Source organism: Vulpes lagopus, chromosome X (genome assembly GCF_018345385.1).
Source record: "Vulpes lagopus strain Blue_001 chromosome X, ASM1834538v1, whole genome shotgun sequence".
NCBI lineage: Eukaryota > Metazoa > Chordata > Mammalia > Carnivora > Canidae > Vulpes > Vulpes lagopus.
In genome coordinates, this window is record NC_054848.1 from 57,143,116 (window position 1) to 57,158,762 (window position 15,647).

The window sequence follows — 15,647 nt, forward strand, 5'->3', positions numbered from 1 at the left end:
GGGACACAGAGGCATATGAGAAGCATCACAAAAAGAAGACAACAAAAAGTGCATTAATAATTAAAATAAGCTATTATTAGTACTAATACTACTTATATTACTAACAGTAATAATCATTATAATAACCAACAACATAGATGTTTTCTACATATAAACCTTTACCTTACAAATTTCTTAAATAGAACCAAAACGTGCAACTCTGCCTGCCACTAGATGATTTAAGTGGTCACCTGTATTGTGTCAAATGAATTTATGAAATTTCTTGGGTTATCTTTTACTTACCATGGGCCAGAGACTACTAAACACTGTATATACATACATGATTTCATTTAACATTCACATGCAAGTCTAACCAAAACCTCTAGATTGACAAAGGCCATACACCTAATGAATGGCAGAAGACTTAAATACAGAATGTTTTGGGACACCTGGGTGGCTCAGTGGTTGAGGGTCTGCCTTCGGCTCAGGGCGTGATCCCGGAGTACCGGGATTGAGTCCTGCATCAGGCTCCCTGCATAGAGCCTGCTTCTCCTTCTTCCTGTCTCTCTCATGAATAAATAAATAAAATCAAGAAAGAAAGTGTACCTTTTAATATTCTGCTTCAACTCTTTACAAGGATTTCCAAAAGAACCAAACAAGATGCCACAGATATCTAATTATAAAAGGACCCTTAGAGCACCCAGTCAATCCTCTCCCTTTATATCTTCACTTTTCCCCATCCCTTAAAAAACTAACTTCATTTTCACATGCTTCACAAGTATGATGGCAGCTTCAAAGACTGGGCTTCCTTTAACACTAAATCTTAACTGCAGATAGATTCTTTCAAAAGAGAAGGTGAGAAAGAGCCACGCTTTCAGCAAAAAAAACAAAAAACAAAAAACAAAAAAAACACTTTTTTGTTTTAGGTTTCTATGGTTTAGGCTTCTAAGAATGGCAAAGTATTTATGCAGTGAAGAGAAAGAAGAGACATGGTAATTCTCAATTACTTGAATGCAACTGGTATGCAGACTGCAGTATCTTTGAGTTGCTTCAGTGAACCCATTTAGTAATATAGGTTTAATGGTTATCCTTAGATCTCATATTGGATACCAACTCCCTGTTAGACTATCATCTCTCATCCCATACAAACATAGAACAAACAGCTATGAGCTCTAAAATAATACTCACAGGATTACAACACCAACAACTTACTTCATTCTGATGTTCTAAAATGCTAGCATGCCAGGCATGTTGATCTTCCTTTGATATGTTCCACTTTCTTGCCCTCTGCACTGCTTTTGGGAGACAATGATTTGGTAGATAAAAAGGGAACAATCAGGAGCTATAAAAAATGAGAAGGAAACCATATAAATGCCATATACAACTATTAACTGAGTATTACTATGCAAGAGTTATGAGAAGATTCAAATTAATGAGCTATAGAAAATGCCTGTACAACACTTAGAAACATATAATGTTGAAGCTTTTATTCAACAGAATAGAAAACTATGGCAAAGACAGAAAAATGTGTTGCCTAATAACACTAGAAACACCATCAAATCATAGTCTTATTCTTAGTTGAATAGTATGTACAAAATCTATTTAATCAAAGTTTACTACTTACTGAATGGTCATTTCCATCTTCCAGCCTACATCCCCCTAATCAGCTTCTCTTACCACTACCCTAGAGTATGCAAAGTCTTACCTGACAATAGAAACTTTATGCCATTTCTGGTCAGGCTCCATCAATCACCAAGTACAGCAGAAATGATATAACTCCTATTTATCTTCTCTAACGGCTTGTTTCATGTTTTATCCCAAAGACATCCTAAGGTATCTTGAAGTATGTAAACGATTGTCAAAATTCTCCAACGGGGCCTCAAGAAAGACTTTGGGGACCAAAGGATCCAAAATGACGATCTGACCATGATCAATGTCACAGACATGGCAGTTACTGTCCATGCTCTCCTAAAAGAAAGAACAATTTAGCTGTAAGTCTCTACCACACACTAGTCCCATGGTAAACATCCTAACTCCTACAGCCTGCTACTCTCTTAATATCATTTTCACCCATTTCACACCCAGTCACTTCCCAGGTTAGTAAGGAAGCTATTTTTATCATAGCAGACACATTTGATAATGATGGAAACAAACTCAGTGGAAAGCTAAGTGCAATGTAATACAAGATCAAAATTAATAGCTATTCACCATGCCTTTAGAGACAACTTACCCACCTCTAATGTGTGGTGGTTGTTTTGAGACTTCATCTTCCTCCCTGGGCCCAAGGAAAAATCTTGGTAGTAGAACCTCCTGGCCTAGGGTTGTTGCCTAGTGGTAGTGAGCTTTTCCCCTGGAGGATCCTCATGCCCCATCTCCACCTAGGGATCGTCAAAGGGAACGGGTCACTAACACTGTAGAGCAACAAGCCTATTCTTCTGAGGAACATCTGGAGAAGAGATCAAAGAAAAATAAGTTACTGAAATGCAGAACACCAGGAAAGTCTCTCCCAATTAGCAACTAGTAGTTAAACTGTGTTTGCCTTTTCTTCAGATGGATTGAGGGGTGAAGATTTAGAACTGCATAGTGCTCTATTATCCTAGCTATGAGCCTAGCAACATGCAAATTCTTCTATTCATTCCAGCTCCATTCCTTGAACTTCCCCTCATCTCAAAGAGCAATTTAGAGCTGAATAAATCAGCAGAATTCCCATACTGTGCTTTATTCTTCAGTCTCCACTGATGAGCATTTGTCTAAGGTGCATTATTAATACCCTGGTATTCTTATCATAAAATATAGTGAGGTTCAAGAAATCTAAGAGTTGAAAATAGAAGTTTCTCAACCAAGTGAGCCATCAAGTCAAAAGCTTCCATGTGATCTGACCCTATGAGTTCTTTAAGAATTCTTCTTCACATTGCCTCAGGTTTCTTTTATAAGCACTATTTTAAGAACTGAACAATCTACCTCAATGAGAGTGCCTCTCCATCTAGTTTTATAGGATTTCTCTCTTGTAACTCATATGGCAAGCAGGAAGATGATAGAATATTGCCAAGGTAAACAAAACTGTTTTCTACTCAATCTACATAGTATATTTCTTGAACAGCTTATATAAATGGGGCACCAGAGTCCCAGGATTTCAGAGGAATCAAGAATGGTTAAAGACATATAAAACACCAGTAAAGGGCAGCCTGGGTGGCTCAGCGGTTTAGCACCGCCTTCAGCCCAGGGCATGATCCTGGAGACCTGGGATCCAGTCCCACGTCGGGCTCTCTGCATGGAGCCTGCTTCTCCCTCTGCCTGTGTCTCTGCCTCTCTCTCTGTCTCTGTCTCTGTCTCTCTCTCTCTCTCGAATAAATAAATCTTTAAAAATAAAAAAGTAAAACAGCTAAGCAAATATATGCAAAAGGAAAAACAATATACAGAAAGCTAGGAAACCAGTAAATAGCTTACACAGACTCTTGGGTCCCTGTTATTCTACCTCTCAACAATTTTATGGTTCTTCAAATTAAAAACCCTTTAACTTTTTTATTTCTTTTTTTTTTTTTTTTTTTAAATTTTATTTATTTATGATAGGCACACAGTGAGAGAGAGAGAAGCAGAGACACAGGCAGAGGGAGAAGCAGGCTCCATGCACCGGGAGCCCGACGTGGGATTCGATCCCGGGTCTCCAGGATCGCGCCCTGGGCCAAAGGCAGGCGCCAAACCGCTGCGCCACCCAGGGATCCCTAACTTTTTTATTTCTTGAGAGAAAGAATGAATGGGGGGAGGTAGGAGAGCAGGGAGGAGTAGTAGGAGAGGGGAGAGACAATTTTAATCAGACTCCATGCCCAGTGCAGAGCCCAATGTAGGACTTGATCATTCTCATCACCCTGAGATCATGATCTGAGCCAAAATCAAGAGTCAGAGGTGTAACCGACTAAGCCACCCAGGCACCCCAATCCTCAACTTTTTAAAACAAGGAAATGACAAAGACAAAGACAATAGAATTGGGCCTGCGAAAACAGGGCTATGACATATATTGAGATGGTACTATGCATCAACAAATCTTCAACACTTAACTACCAGTCTGCCAGAGAAAAGTGGAAATAATTTCAATGCCTGCTAATCAGAAGGCATAGATTTGTTCAGTCTTTTCTAAGTAGCTATGAGATGTGAAAGGAAGTAATATATTGTTTTGCATCTCTCGTTCTTTGTTTATGAAATGGGGATCAAGTGTGCTTGCCCTTACAGACCTCACTGGAGCCTAGCTCTGAAGAATAAATGAAATAATAGGCCAAACTCATCTATAAAGTTAAAATACATATGGATATGCAAAAAAAAAAAACCACTGTACGACTTGATAAAAACTGGTCCATGCTGTTTTAAATGGTAGATTTAAACAGGAAGTTTAAGTCCATAAAGCTAAAGACGGAATTCCCATAATGATGAGCTTCCCAAACTATCTTTGTTTTCCAGGTGGTCTGAGAGCCATCATCTTAAAAATTATTTGGAGCTTATCCAAATTCTCAAAAAGAAAGATCTGCTGAATGTGAAACTGCTACAGCTACTTGGAATCTTCAGGTTTCACATGCTCGGAATTTCCTTGAGAAGATAAAGCTCAGGAGGACACTAGAACTGCTGAGAAATCTTCAACAAAAGAAATTGGAAGCATTAACCTAAAGCATTAGATATTGGCTTCTCCTATCTCTCCTCTTTAGCCTGTTTGGTCTCCCTAAGGTCTGATAAGATCAAGTACTAGCAGTATCACAGAAGAATTAGGCAAGTACAGAAAAATGAAATGAAAATATGGGTCAAAGCAATATCCATCTTAAGGGCTGACCAAATTTACAACCTAAAGGTCATCCTCTTGTGGAAAATACAAGATGCAAGGTAGCAGACCAATTGCCACTATTACCTCACAGTACAATCGCCTTGACCATTTTTATTAATTGGCTAGTCGCCTTTACCATAGGATAGGAGCGCACCGAGCCAGGTGTAAACCAAGTTCACAATCCTGAAGGCACTTTGTTATGGTGTGTAAAGTACCAGGTATGGCTTCCAGATTCCTGATCAGGAATTCCCATTATAAAGACCTTTATATAAATATCAAAGAAGTTCTAACAACAGTATGTGAAAGATCACTTATTCAACTCTACTCTCTAGAGAAGATGTACAGTGAAGCCAAACCAGTGTTCTATGATGTTCTCAATATGAGCCCAACGGGCTTCAAAATCTCTTGGCAACATGCTCCCCATCCTTATCGAATTTAAAATTAGATACTTTATCCCCAAATTCGGGCTTCCAGTTAAACATGGCAGCTCATACATATTTGTATGTATTTAGTCTGCTCCTTCCTGAAACCCCATTAATGATGATAAATGGACGTTCTATGTACAAGTAAATGTACCGAAAGAATTTTTAAATTAATGGATTGAAGTACAAATTCATTTATACATACTCTAATTAAGATATCTAAAAGGAGGGATCCCTGGGTGGCGCAGCGGTTTGGCGCCTGCCTTTGGCCCAGGGTGCGATCCTGGAGACCCGGGATCGAATCCCACATCGGGCTCCCGGTGCATGGAGCCTGCTTCTTCCTCCGCCTGTGTCTCTCCCTCTCTCTCTCTCTCTCTGTGACTATCATAAATAAATAAATAAATAAATAAATAAATAAATAAATAAATAAAAGATACCTAAAAGGAAATGACTATTCCACAGTCTCCTCAGATCTTCTGAGCCACTCTGAACCATATTTACAGAGTATGGTTGCTTTAGATCAAAGCCTTCTAGTTTTGTTATTATAGTGATGAAATATTCAAGAAGATTCCTTTTCCCTAAGAGGGAATCTAAGGCCAGATAAAAATGGTTACATTTTGGAACTGATACAGAACCATGTATTAGAGTTCCTTATTCATTGACAAGAATTTTGGGACTGCTGATCACTCATCTCATAGCTGAACAAAATGACAACATACATTAGACTTAAAAACCAAGTGGCATAGCTGGCCCGCTGATTCAAGTACTCCAAAACTGCCAAGCCACAGAACCATCACAGCTAAAAAGGGTATTATGATCATGTAATCAGACATTTCATTCTCTACATAAAGAAACTGGGAGCCCTGAAGATGAGATTCCATCAATGTTATTTATACAACAAGTAAGTAGGTAGCCAGTACCTAAACCCAGATTGTCTCTCAGTTCAGGTCTTTTGCCCCTGAGATATGGGCAAGGCTACTCAGGGGTATAGGAGGTTTCTATAAAATTTTTTACCATATTTATATTTTACCATAAAACAGTCTAGATCATCTAGATGACTACATTAAAAAAGAAGAATTTCAGTGCCAGATTGGTGGCAAGCAGTACTACTTTTGTTGCCTGGAGCTTAAAGAAAAGAACAGAGGAAAACAATATATAAATGGGTTTTGTGTCATATGAAAAAATACAGCATTGGTATGCAGTACACAAGAGCTTACAGCAGCTTAAAAAGGTAATTTGGTTAAGGGCGTTAAAAAAGCACAAGAGAGATGGGATGCCTGGGTGGCTCAGTGGTTGAGTGTCTGCCTTTGGCTTAGGGCATGATCCCGGAGTCCAGGAATCAAATCCCACATCAGGCTTCCTGTGTGGAACCTGCTTCTGTCTCTGACTCTCTCTGTGTATCTCTCATGAATAAATAAAATCGTTTATTTAAAAGTTTAATCAAATTACAGCAAAATAGTAATTATAGGATCTAAGAGGTGAACATGTTGGTGTTCACTAAACAAATCTTTCAACTTTTCTGAAGATGTTCATAATAAATTTTGGAAGGAAGAAAGGAAAAATGTGAGGCAGCAGCTCCCTACTGTCAAACTTGTTATACAGATTTCAGAAACAGCGTCTCAAATATTTGACATAAATATTCAAATTATGCCCAATACAGATTTATATTATTTTGCTACTACTCTATATGCAATACCTGTGACATTAATCAGAACACTTTAAAATCAGCAGACCCATTAGCTTGAATAAAATCAAATAAAATTAAACTGTTGAAAATTGCATTTGAATTACATGTTGCCAAGAAATAAATCTACTCCTTGAATCTTATATTGGTACTTTGGAAAAGTAGCTGGAGCTCACTAAATGGATTTTTCCCTACCTCACATAAGAACACATCTTTCTCCTCCCTCCCACCTCAGTGTTCTCAAGGTACTCTAAGTATCAGAAAAAACTGAGAAAATAAATGCATAACCAAGGAGCAGATTACCTAAGTGTATCAAAGCAATTTAATCTGAAAATGAGGGGCAAAATGTGGATATTGGGATAGATCCTAGTTTTTAAGAAAGGTTTGTTTCTGGAACCTATTCTATGTTTCAAAACTAGGACAACCAGTTAGCATAAAACAGTCATTTTTAGTTTCAGGAGCTTTTAATCAACCTATAGCTAAAATCTACCTAAATCAACCCATAGAGGCAACTGTCAATGTTCTCATCTACCCTACATGAACATAAAAAAATCTCCCAACAAAGCCAGGTTGCTGGGAGTGGGAAGTAACAGATAAGCAAAGAGAGGAGACTATAACAATTCATGGGGTAATGGGTTAGAGTTGGAAACAACTATATAAACCCATGATTATCTTAAAATGAAGATTACATATATAAATATAAATAAATACATGCATATGGGTTAATATGCATGTGTATATTCCCTCAGTCTCATCAACTCAGAAGGTTTTGGAGCCATGACACCCAGGAGCAATGAGCACAAATAACACTCACATCTTGATTTCTAATACTGTTCTCCAATAAAAAGAATCAGGACTCCTTGAAGAAACAGTAGATCTAGAACTGGGATAAGAGACAAACAAATGAGCCTAGACCATCTTGGTAATGTCAGAAAGTAAGAAAATGCTCAATAAGGATGGGGTTATGTTCAATGAGTCAACTGAAAGAACTCCCAAAGGCCAAAGCTTGAACACTCTGAACAAAAATAAGTAATAATGAATTATTATCTAAAATATAAATATTCATGAGTCCATATTGCTATAAATTAATTATCAAATAAGTACATAAATTAAGGAAGAAAAGGCACATTTCCTGTGCAGAAGAATTCCAAATAACTTATGTAGACCCTAACCATCAAAGAGGTGGAACACAACTTCCCATTCTTTAAGTACATAGTGGCTTCCCTTCAAATACAGTATGGGAAAGGAAAAAATAATTTTATATGTTTAGTGGAGAAACTTGGCAAACAGTACCTTAGCCAAATGATAATAGTCAACATCAACAGTGATATGTCATATTGATAGTATGTACTTGAGAAAAGAAGAATGGCAGTGTACTGCTATGGTCTTGTTCCCAAAAACTCAAGCCCAGTCTAATCATGAGAAGAACATCAGACAAATTCCAATATAGGGACATTCTACAGAATATTTGACTATTAGTCCTCAAAATGGTCAATGCCATTAAGAATAAGGAAAGTCTGAGAAACTGTCATAACTAAGAGGAGCCTAAGGAAAATATGACTATTAGATGCAAGGTGGTATTTTGGATGTGATCCTAGAACATAAAAAGAGCATTAGAGAAAAACTGAGAAAATGTTGAGTATGGACTTTAGTTAACAACAATGTATCAATATTTGTTCACTAATTGTGACAAATGTATCATAGTACTATAAAATGTTAACAATAAGGTAAAATGCGTGCAGGGTATACAGGAACTCTCTGTACTATCTTCAAAACCATTCTGTAAGCCTCTAAAATACGAAAGTTTTTTCTTTTAAATCTGCCAATAGATTCTGAAGACTTACAAATTGAGGTGCTTTTTTTAAAGCAAGCAAAATAGAATCTGAGAACTGGTAATTCTGTTTTCCAGATTTTGCTACAGTAGGTATCATCATTGTAGGCAAATCTGACCTAAAGACTTGCTTTTTCTTTTCTGTTTAGAGATTTAATTGTAGTCAGTTTTAAAGTTGAAACATGAGGCCCAAATATTAAGAATTCATAATATCAAAAAGTTATTCAAATTAGCAACTTAAACTCTTATTCCTGTTCATCCACCGACCATATGGAAGGACCTACTCAATCCATTATAAAACGGAGGCAGTGATTTATAGCCAGTTTTCAGTCAAAGGAGACATGTAGGGCTGGAAAACTCTAATGATATATAGATTATGAGTAACAGCATACCAATTACACTATAAAATGGCAAGCATATTAACAAAATACAGTATGCCGAAAGTTATCACAGCTATGGATTAAAGTAATCTAGATATTTTACAAGATCCAGTAATGTAAAAATATAGTATGCTAAAAGTTTTCAGAGTTATGGATTAGGTAATATAGACATTTTATAATAAAACCCAGTAATATACACTGATCTCCCAGCCATATCCCTATTTTGAAAGTTACAAGCATTCAATTATATATTTTATGCAATTAAAAGGTATCACTTGGGTCTGCTGCACAGCTTCTATTATTTCTGGGGAAACTAGAATAGCATTCAAGTTGGTCAAAAAAATAATTTTTAAGTCTACCCATCATCTAAGAAATCTAGCACTGGTAAAATTTAAATTTTTCTTCAATCTCTCACCCTAACATGAAGAAATCAAAAGCTGATTTCCAATATAAGAATCAAAATAGTAAAAGAAAGTTCTTTATCAAACTCATTTGTACAGAGTATACAAGGAGCCTAACATTCCACATCTCAGTGTTCTAATTTGGAAAGGTCAAGGAAGAGAGCAATGAAGTAAAGCCTAAATCACCAATAAAAGCAGCCAACTCAAAGCCATAAATACAATGATATATAACGATGCATGGCCATTGAAGTTTAACTTGTTAAATTCAGTGGATCACCTAAGTCTCAAACATATACTTGAGATCCAACTTGAGTTCAATTTCTAGGGACACCAGTGTTAAGTGCTATTTGTCTAGAGTATGTCTCAAAACTATGGTATTGAGAAAATCAAGTTTTCATCCAAGCCAATCTGTAAGACTTGGGGCAGAAGGCATTAGCTCTGTTTAACCATACACATCAATAGTCTTTGCAATCCAAACATATAAGAATTGGGGAACAGCACACTCAGTTGAGGTATAAGTTTTCTTCTCTTTAAGCTGGCAAAAAAATTCTCCCAGGACACTTTCACAAATAAGAATATTTTAGCAGATCAACTTTTAAAATTCTTTATTTAGGGCAGCCCAGGTGGTTTAGCGCTGCCTTCAGCCCTGGGTGTGATCCTGGAGACCCGGGATCCAGTCCCATGTCAGGCTGCCTGCATGGAGCCTGCTTCTCCCTCTGCCTATGTCTCTGCCTCTCTCTCTGTGGGTTTCTCATGATTTAGTAAATAAAATCTTTTTAGAAAAATAAAATAAAATTCGTTACTTAAGTCAAAAACTCCCGTGCAGGTATACACTTGCTAACCAGGGCCCAGATATCCTGAAAAGAAATTATGAATGTTCAGCCATAGCAGTCCTAGGTCTTATTATCTTCTACAATTTAGGGAGGTGGCTAGAGAAATGTGTAGATAAGTTACAAAAGGATACGTAGAAAAACTAAAGGGGGATATGGGAAAAAAACGCACAAAACCAGGGTCAGAAAACTTCCTCCAATCCTGTATATTAAGGTTCTATAATGAAGAAGTCAGAAATGAAAACATAATAACTCCTTAAGAGAAATGCCAAAAAAAACCTTAAACGCCTTCAATTTTCCAAATGACAAAATGTCATTTTCAGGGATTGAGATGATCAAGTCTCTGTCGTAATTCATTAGCCATCCCTAGACACTAAAGTTTCAATGTATGGTGATTTGATCAAGGATGAAGTCAGAATCAAATACTAGGTGTTCTTATTCTCAGTTCAGAACTTACTTGGAAATTTGCCAGTATCTCATTCCTTCTGACCCTAAATCCATGAAAAAAAAAAAAATAGTGACTCACTCTAGGGGCACCTGGGTGGCACAGTCAGTTAAACATCCAACTCTTCATTTCATCTCAGGTCGTGATTTCATGGTGGTGGGATCAAACCCAGGTCAGAACAAAAAGACATGAAAGGCATTCAAATTGAGAAAGAAGTCAAACTCTCCCTCTTCGCCAATGACATGATACTCTACATAGAAAACCCAAAAGCCTCCACCCCAAGATTGCTAGAACTCATACAGCAATTTGGCAGCGTGGCAGGATACAAAATCAATGCCCAGAAATCAATGGCATTTCTATACGCTAACAATGAGACTGAAGAAAGAGAAATTAAGGAGTCAATCCCATTTACAATTGCACCCAAAAGCATAAGATACCTAGGAATAAACCTAACCAAAGAGGTAAAGGATCTATACCCTAAAAACTATAGAACACTTCTGAAAGAAATGGAGGAAGACACAAAGAGATGGAAAAATATTCCATGCTCATGGATTGGCAGAATTAATATTGTGAAAATGTCAATGTTAACCAGGGCAATTTACACGTTTAATGCAATCCCTATCAAAATACCATGGACTTTCTTCAGAGAGTTAGAACAAATTATTTTAAGATTTGTGTGGAATCAGAAAAGACCCCAAACAGCCAGGGAAATTTTAAAAAAAGAAAACCATAGCTGGGGGCATCACAATGCCAGATTTCAGGTTGTACTACAAAGCTGTGGTCATCAAGACAGTGTGGTACTGGCACAAAAACAGACACATAGATCAATGGAACAGAATAGAGAATCCAGAAGTGGACCCTCAACTTTATGGTCAACTAATATTAGATAACGGAAAGACTATCCATTGGAAGAAAGACAGTCTCTTCAATAAATGGTGCTGGGAAAATTGGACATCCACATGCAGAAGAATGAAACTAGACCACTCTCTTTCACCATTCACAAAGATAAACTCAAAATGGATGAAAGATCTAAATGTGGCAGATCCTGCGCCGGCGGAGATGCGCGCTGCTAACCTGGTCTCCTTCGCGCGTCCCTTACAGCCGCTGGTCTTGGGGCACAATGGCAACTCTTAAGGAAAAACTGATTGCACCAGTTGCAGAAGAAGAGGCTGCAATCCCAAACAATAAGATCACTGTAGTGGGTGTTGGCCAAGTTGGTATGGCATGTGCCATCAGCATTCTAGGAAAAGTCTCTGGCTGATGAACTTGCCCTTGTGGATGTTTTAGAAGATAAACTCAAAGGAGAAATGATGGATCTACAGCATGGGAGCTTATTTCTACAGACACCTAAAATTGTGGCAGATAAAGATTACTCTGTGACTGCCAATTCTAAGATTGTGGCGGTGATTGCAGGAGTCCGCCAGCAGGAGGGAGAGAGCCGCCTCAATCTAGTGCAAAGGAATGTTAATGTCTTCAAATTCATTATTCCTCAGATAGTCAAGTACAGTCCTGATTGTATCATAATTGTGGTTTCCAACCCAGTGGATATTCTTACATATGTTACCTGGAAACTAAGTGGACTACCCAAGCACCGTGTGATTGGAAGTGGGTGTAATCTGGATTCTGCTAGATTTCGCTATTTTATGGCTGAAAAACTTGGCATTCATCCCAGCAGCTGCCATGGATGGATTTTGGGAGAACATGGCGACTCATGTGTGGCTGTGTGGAGTGGAGTGAATGTGGCAGGTGTTTCTCTTCAGGAACTGAATCCAGAAATGGGAACAGACAACGACAGTGAAAATTGGAAGGAGGTGCATAAGATGGTGGTTGAAAGTGCCTATGAAGTCATCAAGCTAAAAGGTTATACCAACTGGGCTATAGGATTAAGTGTGGCTGATCTCATTGAATGCATGTTGAAAAATCTCTCCAGGATTCATCCAGTGTCAACAATGGTGAAGGGAATGTATGGTATTGAGAACGAAGTCTTCCTGAGTCTTCCATGTATCCTGAACGCTCGGGGCTTAACCAGTGTGATCAATCAGAAGCTGAAGGATGAGAAAAGAAAAGTGCACTCAAGAAAAGTGCAGATACCTTGTGGGATATCCAGAAAGACCTAAAAGATCTGTGACTTCTGGCTTCTAGGCTGTAGAAATTTAAAACCATGATGTAATTAACTGTGAGCCTTTAGTTTTTCATCCATATACACGGATCACAGTTTGCTTTTATCTTCCTAAATATGTGAATCTGGGCTCACAGAATCAAAGCCCATGCTTGGTTTAATGCTTGCAATATGAGCCTTGAACAAATAAAATTAACTACCGTAGTGTTAAAAAAAAAAAAGAAAGAAAGAAAGATCTAAATGTGAGACAAGATTCCATCAAAATCCTAGAGGAGAACACAGGCAACACCCTTTTTGAACTTGGCCACTTGTAACTTCTTGCAAGATACATCCACGAAGGCAAAAGAAACAAAAGCAAAAATGAACTATTGGGACTTCATCAAGATAAGAAGCTTTTGCACAGCAAAGGATACAGTCAACAAAACTAAAAGACAACCTACAGAATGGGAGAAGATATTTGCAAATGACCTATCAGATAAAGGACTAGTTTCCAAAATCTATAAAGAACTTATGAAACTCAACAGCAAAGAAACAAACAATCCAATCATGAAATGGGCAAAAGACATGAAGAGAAATCTCACAGAGCAAGACATAGACATGGCCAACAAGCACAGGAGAAAATGCTCTGCATCACTTGCCATCAGGGAAATACGAATCAAAACCACAATGAGATACCACCTCACACCAGTGAGAATGGGGAAAATTAACAAGGCAGGAAACAACAAATTTTGGAGAGGATGCGGAGAAAAGGGAACCCTCTTACACTGTTGGTGGGAATGTGAACTGGTGCAGCCACTCTGGAAAACTGTGTGGAGGTTCCTCAAAGAGTTAAAAACAGAGCTGCCCTACGACCCAGCAATTGCACTGCCTGGGATTTACCCAAAGATGCAGATGCAATGAAACGCCGGGACACCTGCACCCCGATGTTTATAGCAGCAATGTCCACAATAGCCAAACTGTGGAAGGAGCCTCAGTGTCCATCGAAAGATGAATGGATAAAGAAGATGTGGTTTATGTATACAATGGAATATTACTCAGCCATTAGAAATGACAAATACCCACCATTTGCTTCGACGTGGATGGAACTGGAGGGTATTATGCTGAGTGAAATAAGTCAATCTGAGAAGGAGAAACATTATATGTTCTCATTCATTTGGGGAATATAAATAATAGTGAAAGGGAATAGAAGGGAAGGGAGAAGAAATGGGTAGGAAATATCAGAAAGGGAGACAGAACATAAAGACTCCTAATTCTGGGAAACGAACTAGGGGTGGTGGAAGGGGAGGAGGGCGGGGGGAGGGGATGAATGGGTGACGGGCACTGAGGGGGGCACTTGACGGGATGAGCACTGGGTGTTATTCTGTATGTTGGCAAATTGAACACCAATAAAAAATAAATTTATAAAAAAAATAAATAAAATTATTATTTAAAAAAAAAAAAAAAAAACCAGGTCAGGCTCTATGCTCAGAGTGGAATATGCTTGCGTTTATCTCTTTTTTTCCCTTCTGCCCCCGCCCCCATGTTCTTGCTTTCTCTGCAATAAATAAATAAATAAATAAATAAATAAATCTTAAAAAGTGATCACTATTTAAGAAAATATGTGCTTCATTAAAATGCATTTGCAAAAAGCAAGAAATACTACTGGCTTAGTGTTTGTAAGCCCTCAGCTTATGTACTCTATCAGCAAACTGACCCAGGTGCTCCCCTAGCCATCACTTTATTCAGTAACTGTGTTTCCTCCACTCTTCTTCCTCTGTGCCCCATAGAATTTCCCAACATTTTTATAGTATACATCAAATTGCCCAACACCATAATGATCTGCTCATTTTGGCATCCTCCTTAACAGGAATCATGTCTTTGGTTTCATTATTTATTCCAGTGTGTGACCCAATAAAGTTTGTTGAGTTAACACAAGGATTATTTCAATTTTGAAGATGTCCACATTTCCAGAGCATCCCATTTTACAAATGCCAGACTTTATCTCAAGCAATGAATTGAAATACAACTCCAAGATTCACCTTTGGATGATGCTGTCTAGTGCAGGCTTCAATCCACTTAAAATTGATCCATCCTTCCTCTTGAATGGGGGTACAGAACCAGCTCAGAATTCATCCCTTTAAAATAAATTCCAATAAATATAGTTGTATATTAATACAGAATAATTTGATTAGTAACAATAAAAGATCTCATAGGCATAAACCAGTGTTTCTCAATTTGGGGTGATAAGAACCCTGGGGTTTGTGGATATATCCTCATGGATTCCTAAATCCTATATAAATTATATAAAATATTGTATATCTTTAATAAAGATACCTTAAAACTGGAAAACATGTTTACATTTCAAATAACTTTAAGTCAGTGTTCCTCAAAACATATATTCTCTAGTATCTCAGAAAATGTTCCTTTAAGAGGCATTTATCCTGACAAATTACTTCAGTTTGAGAAACAATGGCATAGACCACATTTCCAAGGCTCATGGCCATTTGTATACTGCCCCCAATCAGTAATACCAGGAGATGTCTTTAGATACTGGTGGAAAAGGAACCATGAGGAAATATGGATATGAATTAAAACGAGCAGTAAGACATGCCCCACTTAATATGGTTCTTATTCTTGCCAGGATGCATGGATGTACACCAAAAAAAGTGTCTCAAGTTTCATGTTAATATTTTTTTCAGCTGGACTCTGTATTTTACATCAGGGAGGCTAAACTTTTTAGCTTATCAAGGTATCCATTGACAAAGGTGAA

At 37.8% G+C, this 15,647-nt stretch overlaps 1 long non-coding RNA gene and 1 pseudogene across 4 annotated transcripts in view; one reads left to right on the forward strand and one right to left on the reverse strand.

The window, feature by feature from the left end:
* LOC121482884 overlaps positions 1-15,647 on the reverse strand; it is a 39,683-nt gene that overhangs the window by 7,154 nt on the left and 16,882 nt on the right. For all 4 annotated transcript variants that reach the window (XR_005985653.1, XR_005985651.1, XR_005985652.1 and 1 more), the window contains exons 2-5: positions 14,917-15,012; positions 2,214-2,425; positions 1,685-1,947; positions 1,192-1,321 (exon numbers count right to left, since the gene is read on the reverse strand). This is a non-coding gene — a long non-coding RNA (uncharacterized LOC121482884). The remainder of the gene's footprint in view (positions 1-1,191; positions 1,322-1,684; positions 1,948-2,213; positions 2,426-14,916; positions 15,013-15,647) is intronic.
* LOC121482883 lies at positions 11,849-13,106 on the forward strand (annotated as a pseudogene).